Source organism: Sorex araneus, chromosome X (genome assembly GCF_027595985.1).
Source record: "Sorex araneus isolate mSorAra2 chromosome X, mSorAra2.pri, whole genome shotgun sequence".
Lineage (NCBI taxonomy): Eukaryota > Metazoa > Chordata > Mammalia > Eulipotyphla > Soricidae > Sorex > Sorex araneus.
In genome coordinates, this window is record NC_073313.1 from 328,000,905 (window position 1) to 328,014,335 (window position 13,431).

At 44.3% G+C, this 13,431-nt stretch overlaps 1 protein-coding gene across 2 annotated transcripts in view; it reads right to left on the reverse strand.

Moving 5' to 3' along the window:
- The window catches only part of SPRED2 (sprouty related EVH1 domain containing 2), a 128,162-nt gene that overhangs the window by 65,184 nt on the left and 49,547 nt on the right, over positions 1-13,431 (reverse strand). The window lies entirely within an intron of this gene.

Here is a 13,431-nt window from a genome sequence, read left to right on the forward strand (position 1 = left end):
AAACTTTAAAAAAAAAAAAAGGTTTAACTCATGCAAACACCAGTAATGAGAATGCTTTTATGTTTTATGAATTGATAGCCAGGGATAAACAAATTCCAGGCAGCCATCAGTTTATAGATGTCTTTTGCAGTTTTGGATTTGTGACAGAAATCATATATTGCACAAAGCTGAAAATATTTACTATCTAGGCTTTGACAGAACATGTCTATTTAGCCTCTAGTAACCAACACTTGGGGTGGATAAAGATTGAGGTCTTCTTTACAAAGATTGTGGTTGGTGTCTCAATTCAGAAGGAGCTACATAGCATTCTCGCTGGTGGTTCTGGTCCACGTATGCCCTCGTCCTTGCCCAACACAACACAAAGCACACCACGGCACTCCATCTTGCGGCAACTGGACAAATCTCGAGCCCCTGAGGTGGCTGATCTTTCTGCTTCCCCTCCTTCCTGACCTGCCCACTCAGAGTGGGCGACCTCCATTTTCAGAGTCCAGTGACCCCAGCTGATGTGTGTGAGTCCGCAGCTGTGTCTCCCCTCCCCTAAGTCACATCTGTGCATTATGTTGAAACCACATGTGTCCCTAGAGCTTGAAGCAAGAGGTGAAAGATGATCCGGAGGAGGCATTCAGGAAACGGAGCAAACAGAAATGAAAGATGCTTTCAGGAGGGCTGGCCAGCCCCGGGAAGGATCCCTACAGCTGCAAGGGGCCTCCAGAACCAAGGGCTGCAACTGCCCCTAGGAGTCCGGGAAGGAGAAGTAAAGGCCAACCCAGAAAAAGGAAGAAGATGCCTTAAATACATGTCCCAAGACAAATTCCTGCCTCCAATTCTGCTTATTTTCCTTGGCAGGAAAGCTTGTTTATTTGGGGAGGGGAAAATGAATCCACAGTATTAATGGATAATGCAGGTGAAGGCACTCATGGGACTGGCCTCTGGGAGAGGAAATGCGAACAAAAGAAACCATTCTAACTGCCTTCAGTGGTTATATTTTCTTAAAGAAAAAGACTTTGCAGCTGTTTCGACAGAGGTTAGATCTGGGCTAGCCTTACACATGGTGTCTTTCTGATAGTCACTTGTTACTGAGCTGAAAATATATCATTGGCGTGAAGTCACCCCAACAGAAAGCTGCTAACTATTAAAGCAAATGATGAAGGCTGGGTTGCTCAAGAAAGGCGGGGTGGGGGGGTGGGGTGAGGGTAGGATGGGGTGTCATGAGAGGATGAGAGCAGGTAGGTGATTTCTATTGTTACTACTAAGAACAGTTCAGAGACGGTAACCAGAGTAATGAATCTCACTTGAAAACCAAGTCAGTTTTTAGCCATGTTCCTTAAAGTATATCTGGCTAGCCCTAGGTAAAATAAAGCTCTTTCCAAAGTGCAAGTTAATTTGCGGATATTCACCTTGGCCACAGTCTGAAGACCTTTGCTGATTAAATGTATGTGGGTGATTATGCCAAGCAGAGTCTTGAAAAATAAAAGTCCAAATAATGGCTGGATCTTTCAGAGCTACACATGTGGTACCAGCCAGGTTTCTCTAGTAAGGGTAACGGGAACCACACTCACCCACTGTCTGCTCATGTGTGGGTTGCTCTGAAGGGATAAATCAACGCTCTCATAAATTTTGACTGTGTGGAGGAGAAATTGAGGACTACTAAATTGGTGCAATTCACCCCAGGAATGACAGAAGCAAGGGCTTGCTCAGCCATGAAAACATAGTGAGTGTTCAAGGTTCTGGGTATAAGACTGAGTTGGAGGCTATGAGGTGCCCATCAGACCAGTTTCCCCACCAAAACAAGAGCAAATAGGACAAGCAAAGCCTAACTCCAGATCCCTCGGCACATGAGAAAAAGCAAACCTAGCTCAAGGGGTGGAATTTTAAATTCAAGGAATTAGTTTGCCTCAAGACCTGGTAGGGAATTATATGTGGAATATCTATGATATATTGAAAACATCCCAGGTTTAAGAGAGATCTGAGTTTGAAATCGGATCAAGGTCAGATGATTGTTCCTTAAAGAAATACTCATGCCCTGAGGTCCCCACAACAGACTTTAGAATCTAAATCCAAATCTGCCATCAACCTCACCTAGCTCAGTTCATACACTGTTGTTGCACTAACTGCAGGCCAGAATTAGACCTATATTCAAAGACATAAAGTTCCAGAAGAGACTTCAATAGAGAATAAAATTCTCTTTTGTGATATTGGTCACGAAAGACTTCAGTCACCTCTGTCTATAGGTAACTGAGAAATGAAAGTTTCTTCTAAGAATTTGCAACAATGCTTTTTAAATCATCTGTGTGCAAACAGCATACATGATTAGAATTAGAAATCCTGCAAATTCATTCTGTCAGGAGGCAGCAGCATGGACCTGGCTTTACCACTAGTTCATGGCACTGGGCAGAGGCATTTAAAACCTTTGTGCCTTATAGTCAAAAAAGGAAGGGTAGAAAGAAAGCTGGGCGATACTGGTGGATCAAGACCAACACCGAGAGATTATGGGGAAAGCCTTGTTCCTAACCTGGCTCTAAGAGGTCAGTCTAAACTAACATCCCCGCCTGAAAGGATGTGGATCTTACCTGAAAGCTAGAAGGACTTTACTTACAAACAGTGTTAGTCAACAACCACAGCTAATGTCAACATTGGGTATGGTTGCCCCACCTGTAAGCACTGAAACTCAGTATTTCACAGGACTTCTATTTCAATAATTCCAGATAGGGAAACGGAGTTAGCACATCCTTTTCTTTCTTCATAGTCATCACAATCACAGCATTTTGTTCTGACTTTCAAGTCATGTTTGCCACTGGATTTGAGGTTCTTAAAGGTTTGGTTTTTTTCCGCCCCCATACTCCCTTCTGTAGCTCAGTGTTAGGCAAATGGTAAACCTTTGGCAGACTGAGTTTCATTTTTTTCATCAAGCATAGATAAATTTTTATTGATGTAAATGGAGAAGGTGAAGATTAAAAGAAGAAATGATAGCTTAATCTTTATTGACCTACATGGAGGAAGAGATGGATTAAAGGGAAAAAAATGATAGCTTAATCTTTATTGACTTACATGGTTGAAGAGATGAAGATTAAAGAAAGGAAAGAAATGATAGTCCTCAGCAATATTTGTGATGTGTACATTTTCTTTTTTTTCTTTATTTTTTTCATAATGTAGGAGCACTGCATTCATTCACCCATTAAGCTGATTGAATTGGGCATGAACTCCACATTACTTTAAAAAAATTTTTTTTAATTTTATAAGTTAGTTCACAATGTTTGATTACATTCAATATTCAAACACCAATCCCACCACCAAATTCAGGATGTTTCCATCCCAAATCCCAATCCCTGCCCCAAAACACAACCGAAATAATATATTCCATACTGTCTGTTATGAAGAACTGCTGAACATGCTTACAAAAAAGTGTTCATATAGGAAACAGTGTGAAAATTGTTCTATTTTGGCAGGAGCCATTAAGACATTCTACAGGATATCTCTAACATGTTAAAGTTTAGGTGATGTAAGCTTTGGTATGTATATCTGAAAATATGTACATATGCATTTATTTCCCTCTGTGATTTGCTGTCTACTATCTAAACCCCATCAAATGTGGTGTGGTAATTATGAGGAATGGGTAGGAAATGTGTTTTCTTTTTTTAAAATTTTATTGAATCATCGTGAGATAGACAGAAGCTTTCATGTTTGGGTTACAATCACACAATGATCAAACACCCATCCCTCCACCAGTGCACATTCCCCACCACCATATCCCCAGTATACGCCCCCCCCCTTTCCCACCCTCCTCCTGCCTCCATGGCAGAAAATATTCCCCATACTCTCTTTCTACTTTTGGGGATTATGGCTTGCAACACATGTTTTATGATGTGTCACGCAGCCGCTTTTGGTCTAGGAGTATGTTTACTCATATGTGAGGCTCAGTCCGAGCCATGGGAGCAGCCTTGAGCGTGGTGGCGGTGGTTGGGTTGTGAAGGTTTTTGGCTGCCGGAGCTGGGTCCCTTGGGGTGGGGAGGGCTCTCACCCACCCCCCTCTGGGGGGCCCCGTGTGAAACAGCCTGGTGTGGGGTCCAGTGGCATGGTAATGGGGGCCTCATGTTACGCTCCCCTTAGGGAGAAGCAACCGGGTGATCTAGACGGTGGTCAATGGAGAGATTATCTGGTGCCACAGGAGGTGGCTTATGGGCGTGACCCCTGGGTCGCAGGAGACTGAGGAAAGAGGGCAGAGGATCTATGCTCCTGGTCCCGTTGATCTCAGAGTCTAAGGTCACAAAGTTCTGCATTACCTGGGTTCTGTGGGACTTCACTCATGCGTGAGGCGTGGCCCAAGCATGTGGAGAGCAGCCTTGAGCGTGGCAGCGGCTGGGTTGTGGAAGTTTTTGGCTGCTGGGTTGGGTTCCTCTGGGGCGCCCCGGTGAAGACGGCCTGGTGCGGGATCAGGACATTCTGCAGTGCTCTCTTTCGGGAATTCTAGTTTATAGCCCTTTGGTCTTGGCAGTTGATGAGATTACATGGCTCGGGGTGGGGGGATGGGGAAAGAAGCTTTTGGAAAATTGGAGACCTGGGGATAGGAGGCCCAGTCCCACTGCAAGCGGGCCTGGAGCTCAGTCACAGGTTTCCGCCTTCCTCTGTGTCTTTTGATCTCTTTTGAGACATATGGGTCTCTGAAATAAGGCCAATATATGAGCTGATGTGTACAGGCTCGGGGTGGGGGGATGGGGAAAGAAGCTTTTGGAAAATTGGAGACCTGGGGATAGGAGGCCCAGTCCCACTGCAAGCGGGCCTGGAGCTCAGTCACAGGTTTCCGCCTTCCTCTGTGTCTTTTGATCTCTTTTGAGACATATGGGTCTCTGAAATAAGGCCAATATATGAGCTGATGTGTACATTTTTCTTCATTACAAAAATGGTTAGTTCACCGTAGAAAGTTTAAGAAATGCAAAAAAAAAAAAACACCAAACAAACAAAAAACAAAACAAAACAAAAAAACCCAAACCGACCATAACCCCAAAACATTTACAAGAAATGACACCTAAATATTTAAAAGCATCACAGACCCCTGCAGTTATGGGAAGTATACTTGCTTATCTTGCTTATTTATTTTGAGTGGAACAATGGTGTGTGTGTGTGTGTGTGTGTGTGTGTGTGTGTGTCACAGTCAGACCCAATGTCATGCTCAGGGATTACTCTAGGCTCAGTGCTTGGGGCTCCGGGGAGTGGGGGTGCCAGAAATGGAATCTAGGCATTTTGAATGAAAGGCATGTCCTCCAGCTCCTTGAGCTATCTCTCTGGTCCATATTTGCTAATTTAATACATTCTATGCAACTATCTGAATCTCATTTAAAAATTGGTGAACTTATTTTTCTATTTGTTCGTTTCTGATAAGACAAAATTTCATGTGGAGGGCTGGTATATATGTGTATAGGTTTGGGGGTTGTGTGTGTGGTGCTTCTGTTCAGCACTCCAAAAAAAAAAAATCTGCATTTCACACTATATGGACCTTAATTATTAAACACACACATACACATACACAAAAATCCAGAAGAGTAATGAAGAATTACAAAATCAACCTCAGAGATACCAAGTTCTAAACTAATCACATTTGTTTTGTTTTGTTTTGTTTTTTTTGGGCTAGACCCGGTGCTGCTCAGGTATTACACTTGACTGTGCACTCAGGAATTACTCAGGGACCACATGGGATGCTGGGGATCGAGTCCAGGTGGGCTGCATAGAAGTACTCTTCCAGCTGTATTCTCTCCATTTCCAAGACCAATCACGCTTAGTGGATGAGGAAAATAAGAACAGTAACCAAGTTCCTTGTTTAAATTTGTTGTAGGAGCTGGAATGAGGCCTTAAACTTGACTACATCCACTTTTTTTTTGCTAAGAATAATCTATCTTGCTAAAACCATCCTTAAATTCTGTCACCATATGGTCACTTTTTGGCTTCTGAAAAGCAATTAATTAGATATGGTTTCAGAACTAGTAACACTAGAGCATAATGTCCAGAATATTCACCTGCACGAGAATTCAGTTTCCAGGTTAATAAATCAGAAGGACAGCTAAAGTTATGCACTACTCTGAAAACTGTTTAACTTTGCCATAAACACTTTAGCTTTGTCAGAAATTTAAAAATGGGCCAGTAGGGGCTGGAGCTATAGTATAGCGGGCAGGGCGTGTTTGCCTTGCCCGAAGCTGACCTGGGTTTGATTTCCAGCATCCCATATGGTCCCCCGAGCACCGCCAGGAGTGATTCCTGAGTGCAGAGCCAGGAGTCAGCCCTGAACATCGCCGGGTGGACCCAAAAAGCCAAAAAAAAAAAAAAAAAAAAAAAAAAGCCAGTGAACATAAATGCCTATGTAAAGGCCCTGTGGTCCCAAAGACTGCAAACCTTCAGAGAAGCTTCCAGAGCACAGCCTATGCCAGAGTCCTCATTCTGGGTCACCTGCACGCTGCCTGGTGAGCATCTAACCTGTCTCAAGGAACTCACCCTTCCAGGGACCCGAAGATGATTATAAAAAAATGGGATGGGAAAAAGGAAAAGGGGAAGAGTCCAAATCACTCCACCAAGAAGCCTACTCTGCGTGGTAGTTATCGTCTATGCCTCACAGAGGAGTAGGGAGTGTGTGTGTGGGGGGGTCTGAGGCAAATTCAGCTCAATGTCCTCCCCCCCATTCAACACCATGTATTCAGAATGAACAGAAATAAGAGTCTGAGTCCATTGTCTCAACAAACACATCTCCTGGAGTTGGGTAAGATGTGTGGATCTACTTTCCACCTACTTCTTCTGGTCTACTGCCATATTTGAGGTGATGCCACTGTTTCTTCTTTTTTCCCCCTCAAAAAATATATATATTTTTATTTTTAATAAAAATCAAATATATTTTTATTTATTTATCAAATATATTTTTATTTATTTTAAAAATGTATTTAATTAGGGGCTGGAGCAATAGCACAGTGGGTAGGGCGTTTGCCTTGCATGCAGCCGACCCAGGTTCGATTCCCAGCATCCCATATGGTCCCCCCGAGCATCGCCAGGGGTAATTCCTGAGTGCAGAGCCAGGAGTAACCCCTGTGCATTGCCGGGTGTGACCCAAAAAGAAAAAAAAATGTATTTAATTAAAAAGCTGTGGCCTACGTTGATGGCCAAGTCTTAGGCTACACTATTTTAACACCTTCAGTATCCACTTCCCTCCACCAGTGCAGTGTTCGCTCCCGCTGTCTGCTACGAGCACATTTCAAAAGTCGGAGTCTGTCGTTTAGATGTCCTGTTTTCAGTGTTGTCGAGTATGTTCTTTGGAAATATAGTTATACCACTGTCCCACAACACTGGCATACCCAGGGTCCCCGGTTCCCCATTTCTTCCTTTCTTCCCCCCCTCAATTTCTTTTCTTCTCTATCCTTCTCCCTTTACTCTGGGGTCAAGGGTGATCTAGGCATCCCAGCTTTACTACATTCCTTGTCCAGTTATTCTCTATACCACAAATGTTTATTCTTTTTTTTTATTGTTAAAGTTTTAGCAAATAATTTTTATTTTTAGGCTCAATGACTTTTTTTTTTGAATCACTGTGATATAGAGCATTACGAAATTGTATACGATTGCGTTTCAGTCATGCTATGTTCCAACACCCATCCCTCCACCAGTGTAATTTCTCAGCACCAGAGTCGCAAGTTTCCCTCCCATACCTTCAAGACACCCCCCCCTACACACCCCAACCTGCCTCTATGGCAGGCAACTCTCTTCTCTGTCTCTGTCTCTTTCTCATTTTAGGCATTATAGTTTGTGATTCAGATGCTGAATTGCTGTTATGAAAGGTTATACTCTTTACCTGCTTTCAAGACTTTGTTCTTGTCCAGAGTGATCATTTCCAACTAGTGTTGTCACAATGGATCCTCCTCTATCTTAACGACGATCCATCTCCCACACCACTGACCAGCCACTGACCAGTCCTCCTGGCCCGTTTTCACTGGCATTGGGTATTTCCAGGGAAATCATACTGTGTTTTGTTTTTTTTTTAAATCATCTAATACGTAATACAAATTTGAAGGATTTCTTTGTAAATAACAACTAGGTTGAGAGAATGGGGAAGTTTGTGGTCATACTGGTTGTTTTTTTTTTTTTTGCTTGTTTGTTTTTATATATCCTACAAATAAATGCAGTCATTCTATATCTGTCCCTCTCCTTCTGACTCATTTCACTCAGCATGATAACAAACGTTTATTCTTTCCTGGGTTTTGTGCCATGCTGGCTAGTGTTCAGGGGTCACTCCCGGAGTGGATAAGGAAGGGGATAGGTATTAAAGATTCAGTACATACACATCTTTCAACAGGGACCCAGAATGCTAGCCAGTGATCTCATCTGTGCTGCTTGACACAAACTGATCCCGGCACCATTTTTTTTTTTTTTTGGTTTTTGGGTCACCCCGGGGATGCACAGGGGTTACTCCTGGCTCTTCACTCAGGAATTACCCCTGGCAGTGCTCAGGGGACCATATGGGATGCTGGGATTTGAACCCGGGTTGGCTGCGCGCAAGGCAAACGCCCTACCTGCTGTGCTATTGCTCCAGCCCCATCCCGGCACCTTTTTTAAACTGAATTTTTTTTTTTCCATTCCCTCCATCCACTCTTCCCTTTACTGTTTTCTCCTGGCCTGGGTGCTTACACATCTTGTAGCTGCAGTGCTTTCCTAGGGGTGCGCCCCTTTTTGTAGTGCTTACACACACTTGACTGGTTTGGCTGCAAATCTCTTGCACGGCCAAGGATCACGGCAGGGCTGCCAGGCTCAAACCCCAGACCTGCCAGGGCCGTGTTCACGGCCATACTCTTGCTAGGCTGGCATTCTAAACCAGTGTGCTATTCCTCGACCCCCACGTCCCCCCCCCCACAAACCTTCCCCATTCTCTCTACCTAGTTGTTATTTACAAAGAAATCCTTCAAATTTGTATTACGTATTAGATGACTAAATTGGAATCCACTTATCTTACAGACTGAAAACCAAAGAGCAAGCCCCAAATGCACACAGCAGTGTAAGATATGAAAGGCACCTTTGTGCAGAGCCATGTATTTCGGAAAACTCTTAAATAAGATTCACTCCCATGTGCTCTTGTTTCAAGTCTCCCCAGAGATTCTCTCTGCCCCTCTTTCTCCACTCCTGGGGAAAAGAGAGTTCATGGATTTCATTTTCTGTCCTTTAAGCCCTGGGGGAATTGTCCTATACTAAGAATGTGCCAAATGTGAAGAGCAAGTCTTAACACTGAACATTCCGAGCTACTAGGGTGGGACCAGTCGGCTCAAAGGGGTTTTGCTACTACTCAGTAGAAGCTAGAAATAAATACAAACACACAGACAGTCTGGTGCACAGGATGCCAACAGATAAGCAAAAGGCTAGAGAAACAGGCGTGGCAGGGAGGCCACGTGCCCTCCACGACTGCTCAGAAGACTGCTAGTGTCCTATCCCCTGCCGCTAGACTTCAGATAGTGTCAGATCTGTTTATATTTCAGGGTGAGGAAGGGGAATAGACGATGGGCTTCAGAAGGGAACTAAATATTTATAATATGCTGCTGAGCTAGGCCTCTTGGGAAATAAATATGACACACATTTCACAGGCTGGTCAGAGCCTCAGGGATCTATTTCAGAGCAGACCTGGGGTTTTTGTTAAGTATAGGTAATCGGTGTTCGGTATTTACAGATGAAATGGGGGCCTAGTAAGTCATCTCAGTTTGGATGCCCCCTGAGCACACACCTCTAGGGGGGCCCAGATAGCCCACAGTACCCTAATCATCAAACCACCAGGGCTATGGAGCCAGGAGGGAATCTCTAAGATGCCCCCAAGGAACATGGCTGGGGCTACCTCCTCCCTCTCCCCAGCATCCGTTTATATGCACAATGCAAGTATAGATGGACTTTTATTAATTTCACTAGCTGTTCAGCACAGGCAGCACATTCATGATTTATAAATTCAGATACGACAAGGTATTCTCCCGCCACTTCACATCTGTCGCATTCTTTCACTCAACCAACAAGCTAATTGTAATCTGCTTCTTAAGGGTCTGGAGGAACAGCTTGATGGCTCACAGCCAGCTGCCTTGCAAGCACAAGGTTGTGAGTTCAATGTGTGGCCCCTGCTAGATGCACAAAACACAATCTTGATAGCGTTGCTCTTTAGTATGCCTGGAGTCACAAGCAATTTCCGGCAGCAGCAGCAACACATTAAAAAAAAAAATGCAAGTCCCATGGCCTCACGAAGCACCACCTGGCGGAGCACGTCTGTGAGCCCCCAGCGAGCTCTGGACCCAGCAAGTGCACTGTAAGTCAGGAGTGCAATCCTGGGGAGCACAGGCAAAGGAGCACCACCCTCAGCAGGCACCAGGGCCAACGGCGCGCCTTCAGGCATCACAACCGCATCAACAACCAGGGCAAAAGGAGAAGAAACATTTTCAACAAGTAAGCCTCTTTGGGTATCACCCCTTTCTCTCATCTCGTCTCACAAAAAACAAGGTACATTATTCTTCACATACTCTAGACCTTGCTCTTTACCCTTTGGAGATACTTCCACATTGGAGCACAGGTAATCCATTCCCTTTTTACACTGTATAATATCCCACAATATTCCTGTGCTATGATGGATTCAATCGGCCCCTTATTCATAATAAACCCATTAAGTTTTCTGAAACTTTTCCTATAGAAAAAGATTCTGTGAACATCATATATTTGGGTGGCCTTATACAGCAGGTCCCCAAATTAACATTGCATCATCTGGTTAGCAGGGAAAAAAAAAAACCAATCCTAGATCAAATAAAAGAACCTGTTTTTCTTATAAGGCCTTTCACTTCAGTCTCGATTTTCAAGAACCTACTGATGACATTAAGCAAGGATCTACTATAAATTAAATGCTTATTTACAACTGTCACCACCTCCCCGTGATACAAAGAAAAAGAAAGAAATCTTTACAACTCAAACCTACCTGAAATGGAGACAAACCACCCCCAAAGCAAAAGAATAGGTTTAGGAGAATGCATTTTTACATGGTATAGTAGGTATTCAAGAAATACTTGTGGAAGGAACAGGAGCAAACCCAATGACATATGTTGCCCTCTCAATGTTACCAATCCAGTGACCTCCCTGTGCTTCATTGTTCACTCATTCTACCAGGCATCCAGGTATCTATACCTTTAAGAAACTCTAAGGATGAGAGCAATACTAGTGCAGTAAGGGTTCTAATCTTGCTGACCAGATTCACCCCCCAGCACCACATACGGTCCTCTGAGACTGCCAGGAACAAGCCCTGAAAACCACTGGGTATGGCCAAACCAAGAAAGAAAAAAGGAAGGAGAGAAAGAGAGGGGTAAGGAAGGAAGAAAGGAAGGAAGGAGGCAGGAAAGCAGGTAAAGAGAGAAGAAAGATTTAAGGGCATTTCATCTCAAAGAGAGGAACACTGTCATGGTGGAGGCTGGGAAGGTGGTGGTACCACCTCCGAGAGCAGCCTTGCACTGGGCATCATTTGAACCTGCACCCAGAAGTCTAAGCCACGCAGAGCCACAGAGCAACCCTGGCGAGCTGTTAGCTTGCCCCTGGATTAGGGCAGAGAGCCCAGAGAGGTGCCCCACAGGCAGCTTCAGCCCTGCTGAGCCCATGCCTCCAGCCAAGGAGCAGGAAATTTGAAGCTGTCCAGGGAGCTGACTCATACTCTCTTTCCACAAGCCTCCTGAAGGTTCCACTCTTAAGTTTATCAGAGAGAACATGCCTTTGAGCAAAAACAAAACAGCACAGAAGGGGTTGTGGCTAAGGCCTCAAGGTCGTTTCCTCTGTAACAGGTCAAGGTCCCACCCACGGGCTAAGGGAAGTCGAGAGGAAAGCCCACTGGACAAGCAACAGAGCCAAGTGCCCTTCGCACCTCTTCAGATACACCGTCTGCAGCCTTACCTGGACGTGCACATAAAGACGGCTGAATCGCCATGAAGTTACAGTCAATCTATTTGCTAAAAACAAATCTTACCTCTCTGGACACAGAAAGTGGGAGAAACCAAATGTATTGAAGCGTTTTTTTGAAATAAACTAAAGAATGCCAAATATGTGTTTGGTATTAGATGCAAGTAAAGAATCACTACTGCTAGTTTCTTAGGTATAATAGTACTAAGGTTATTTTTAAAAGTCCCTATCTCTTACTCTTAGACACTGTGTTTATAGGGGAAATAAAACCTGGGATTTGCTTGAAAATACTCCACCCCCATCTGCTCCTCCCCAGCCCCCCTATTAAGTGTGTAAGGTGGGTCGTGTAATTCTTTTTACTTCAAGAGGCTCTTCGCTTTTTGGAGAAGCACCGCATTCTCTCTTAAACATGTTACCTTTTCTTAAATAAAATTTCTTTACTTCAGAAACATAGTGTGCACAGTAGAAAAAACACGAATGACTGCTGGATGAGAAGTACACAGTATCCACAATGCTATTCGCTTTTCTCTGTGAACACCTGAAAGGTCTCACAATGAAAAAACAGACTATGCTAATAACTCAGTGCTGCTGAGACCATGCCACTGCCTATTGTCACAGGCGGTTCAGCCTCTGACGTGTGACATTTTCACCCCAGGTGACTGCAGAGAGAACTGGTGCCTACAGAAAGGCAACTCCAGTGAGAAAGGCACTGCACCAGATTTATCATCCTTTCTGCCAAGACACTGGTTCTCACACTTGGCTGCACCCTGGAAACACCTTGCTCTGCTTTTAAAACCAGCGCCTAACTTTTGTTTAGAAATCTGAGGCACAGCCTAAATTTCTTATTTTTACGAAGTTCCCAGTAAAGTTTGAGAATCTGCGCTCCAGAGACCTACTAGGCTGGTTTGGAGTAAGTAGGAGAGGCCACGGCAGCAGGATGCTTCTCTGCTTGAGCCTGCCTGTAACGCCCCTGGCTTAACTATCTGCCCCTGCAGGGCTACCAGGTCTGGAGTCTGGCCAAGCTTCCCTGAATTACCAGCACAAACAAGGCTGACGCTAGAGCTGGAGTAATATCCAGGGACTTGAAAAGTAGACAAAAACCAGAAGCTGGGTCTAGATCTCTATTACCCTCAGACAAGCAGTAACCTGCTCCTTTTCTCTCTCAGGATTGCACCCTCACCCACCCCAGCACCGGAGATGTACATCCTACTGAGACCAGCCCATATTCACTCCAGAAAACCTCCGGTTTTAAGACCCTGGCCTCAAAGTAAAAAGAAACTGACAATTCTCCTCTATGGAATGCATGCTTCACCTCACAAAGGGACTGGAAAAGATTTGAGGCATGTGACATATTCTGAAGTACTACAGTGGGCCTCTGCCCACTTTCTTGTGGCGTGGAATTGGATTACTTTCAGTGTTGTTCATAGGGCCCTGGGAGAGGTGAGTGGTTTGCATCTATTTAGGACCCTTGCACAGGGAACACTCAGAACAAGCCTGAAATGCAATCGTGTT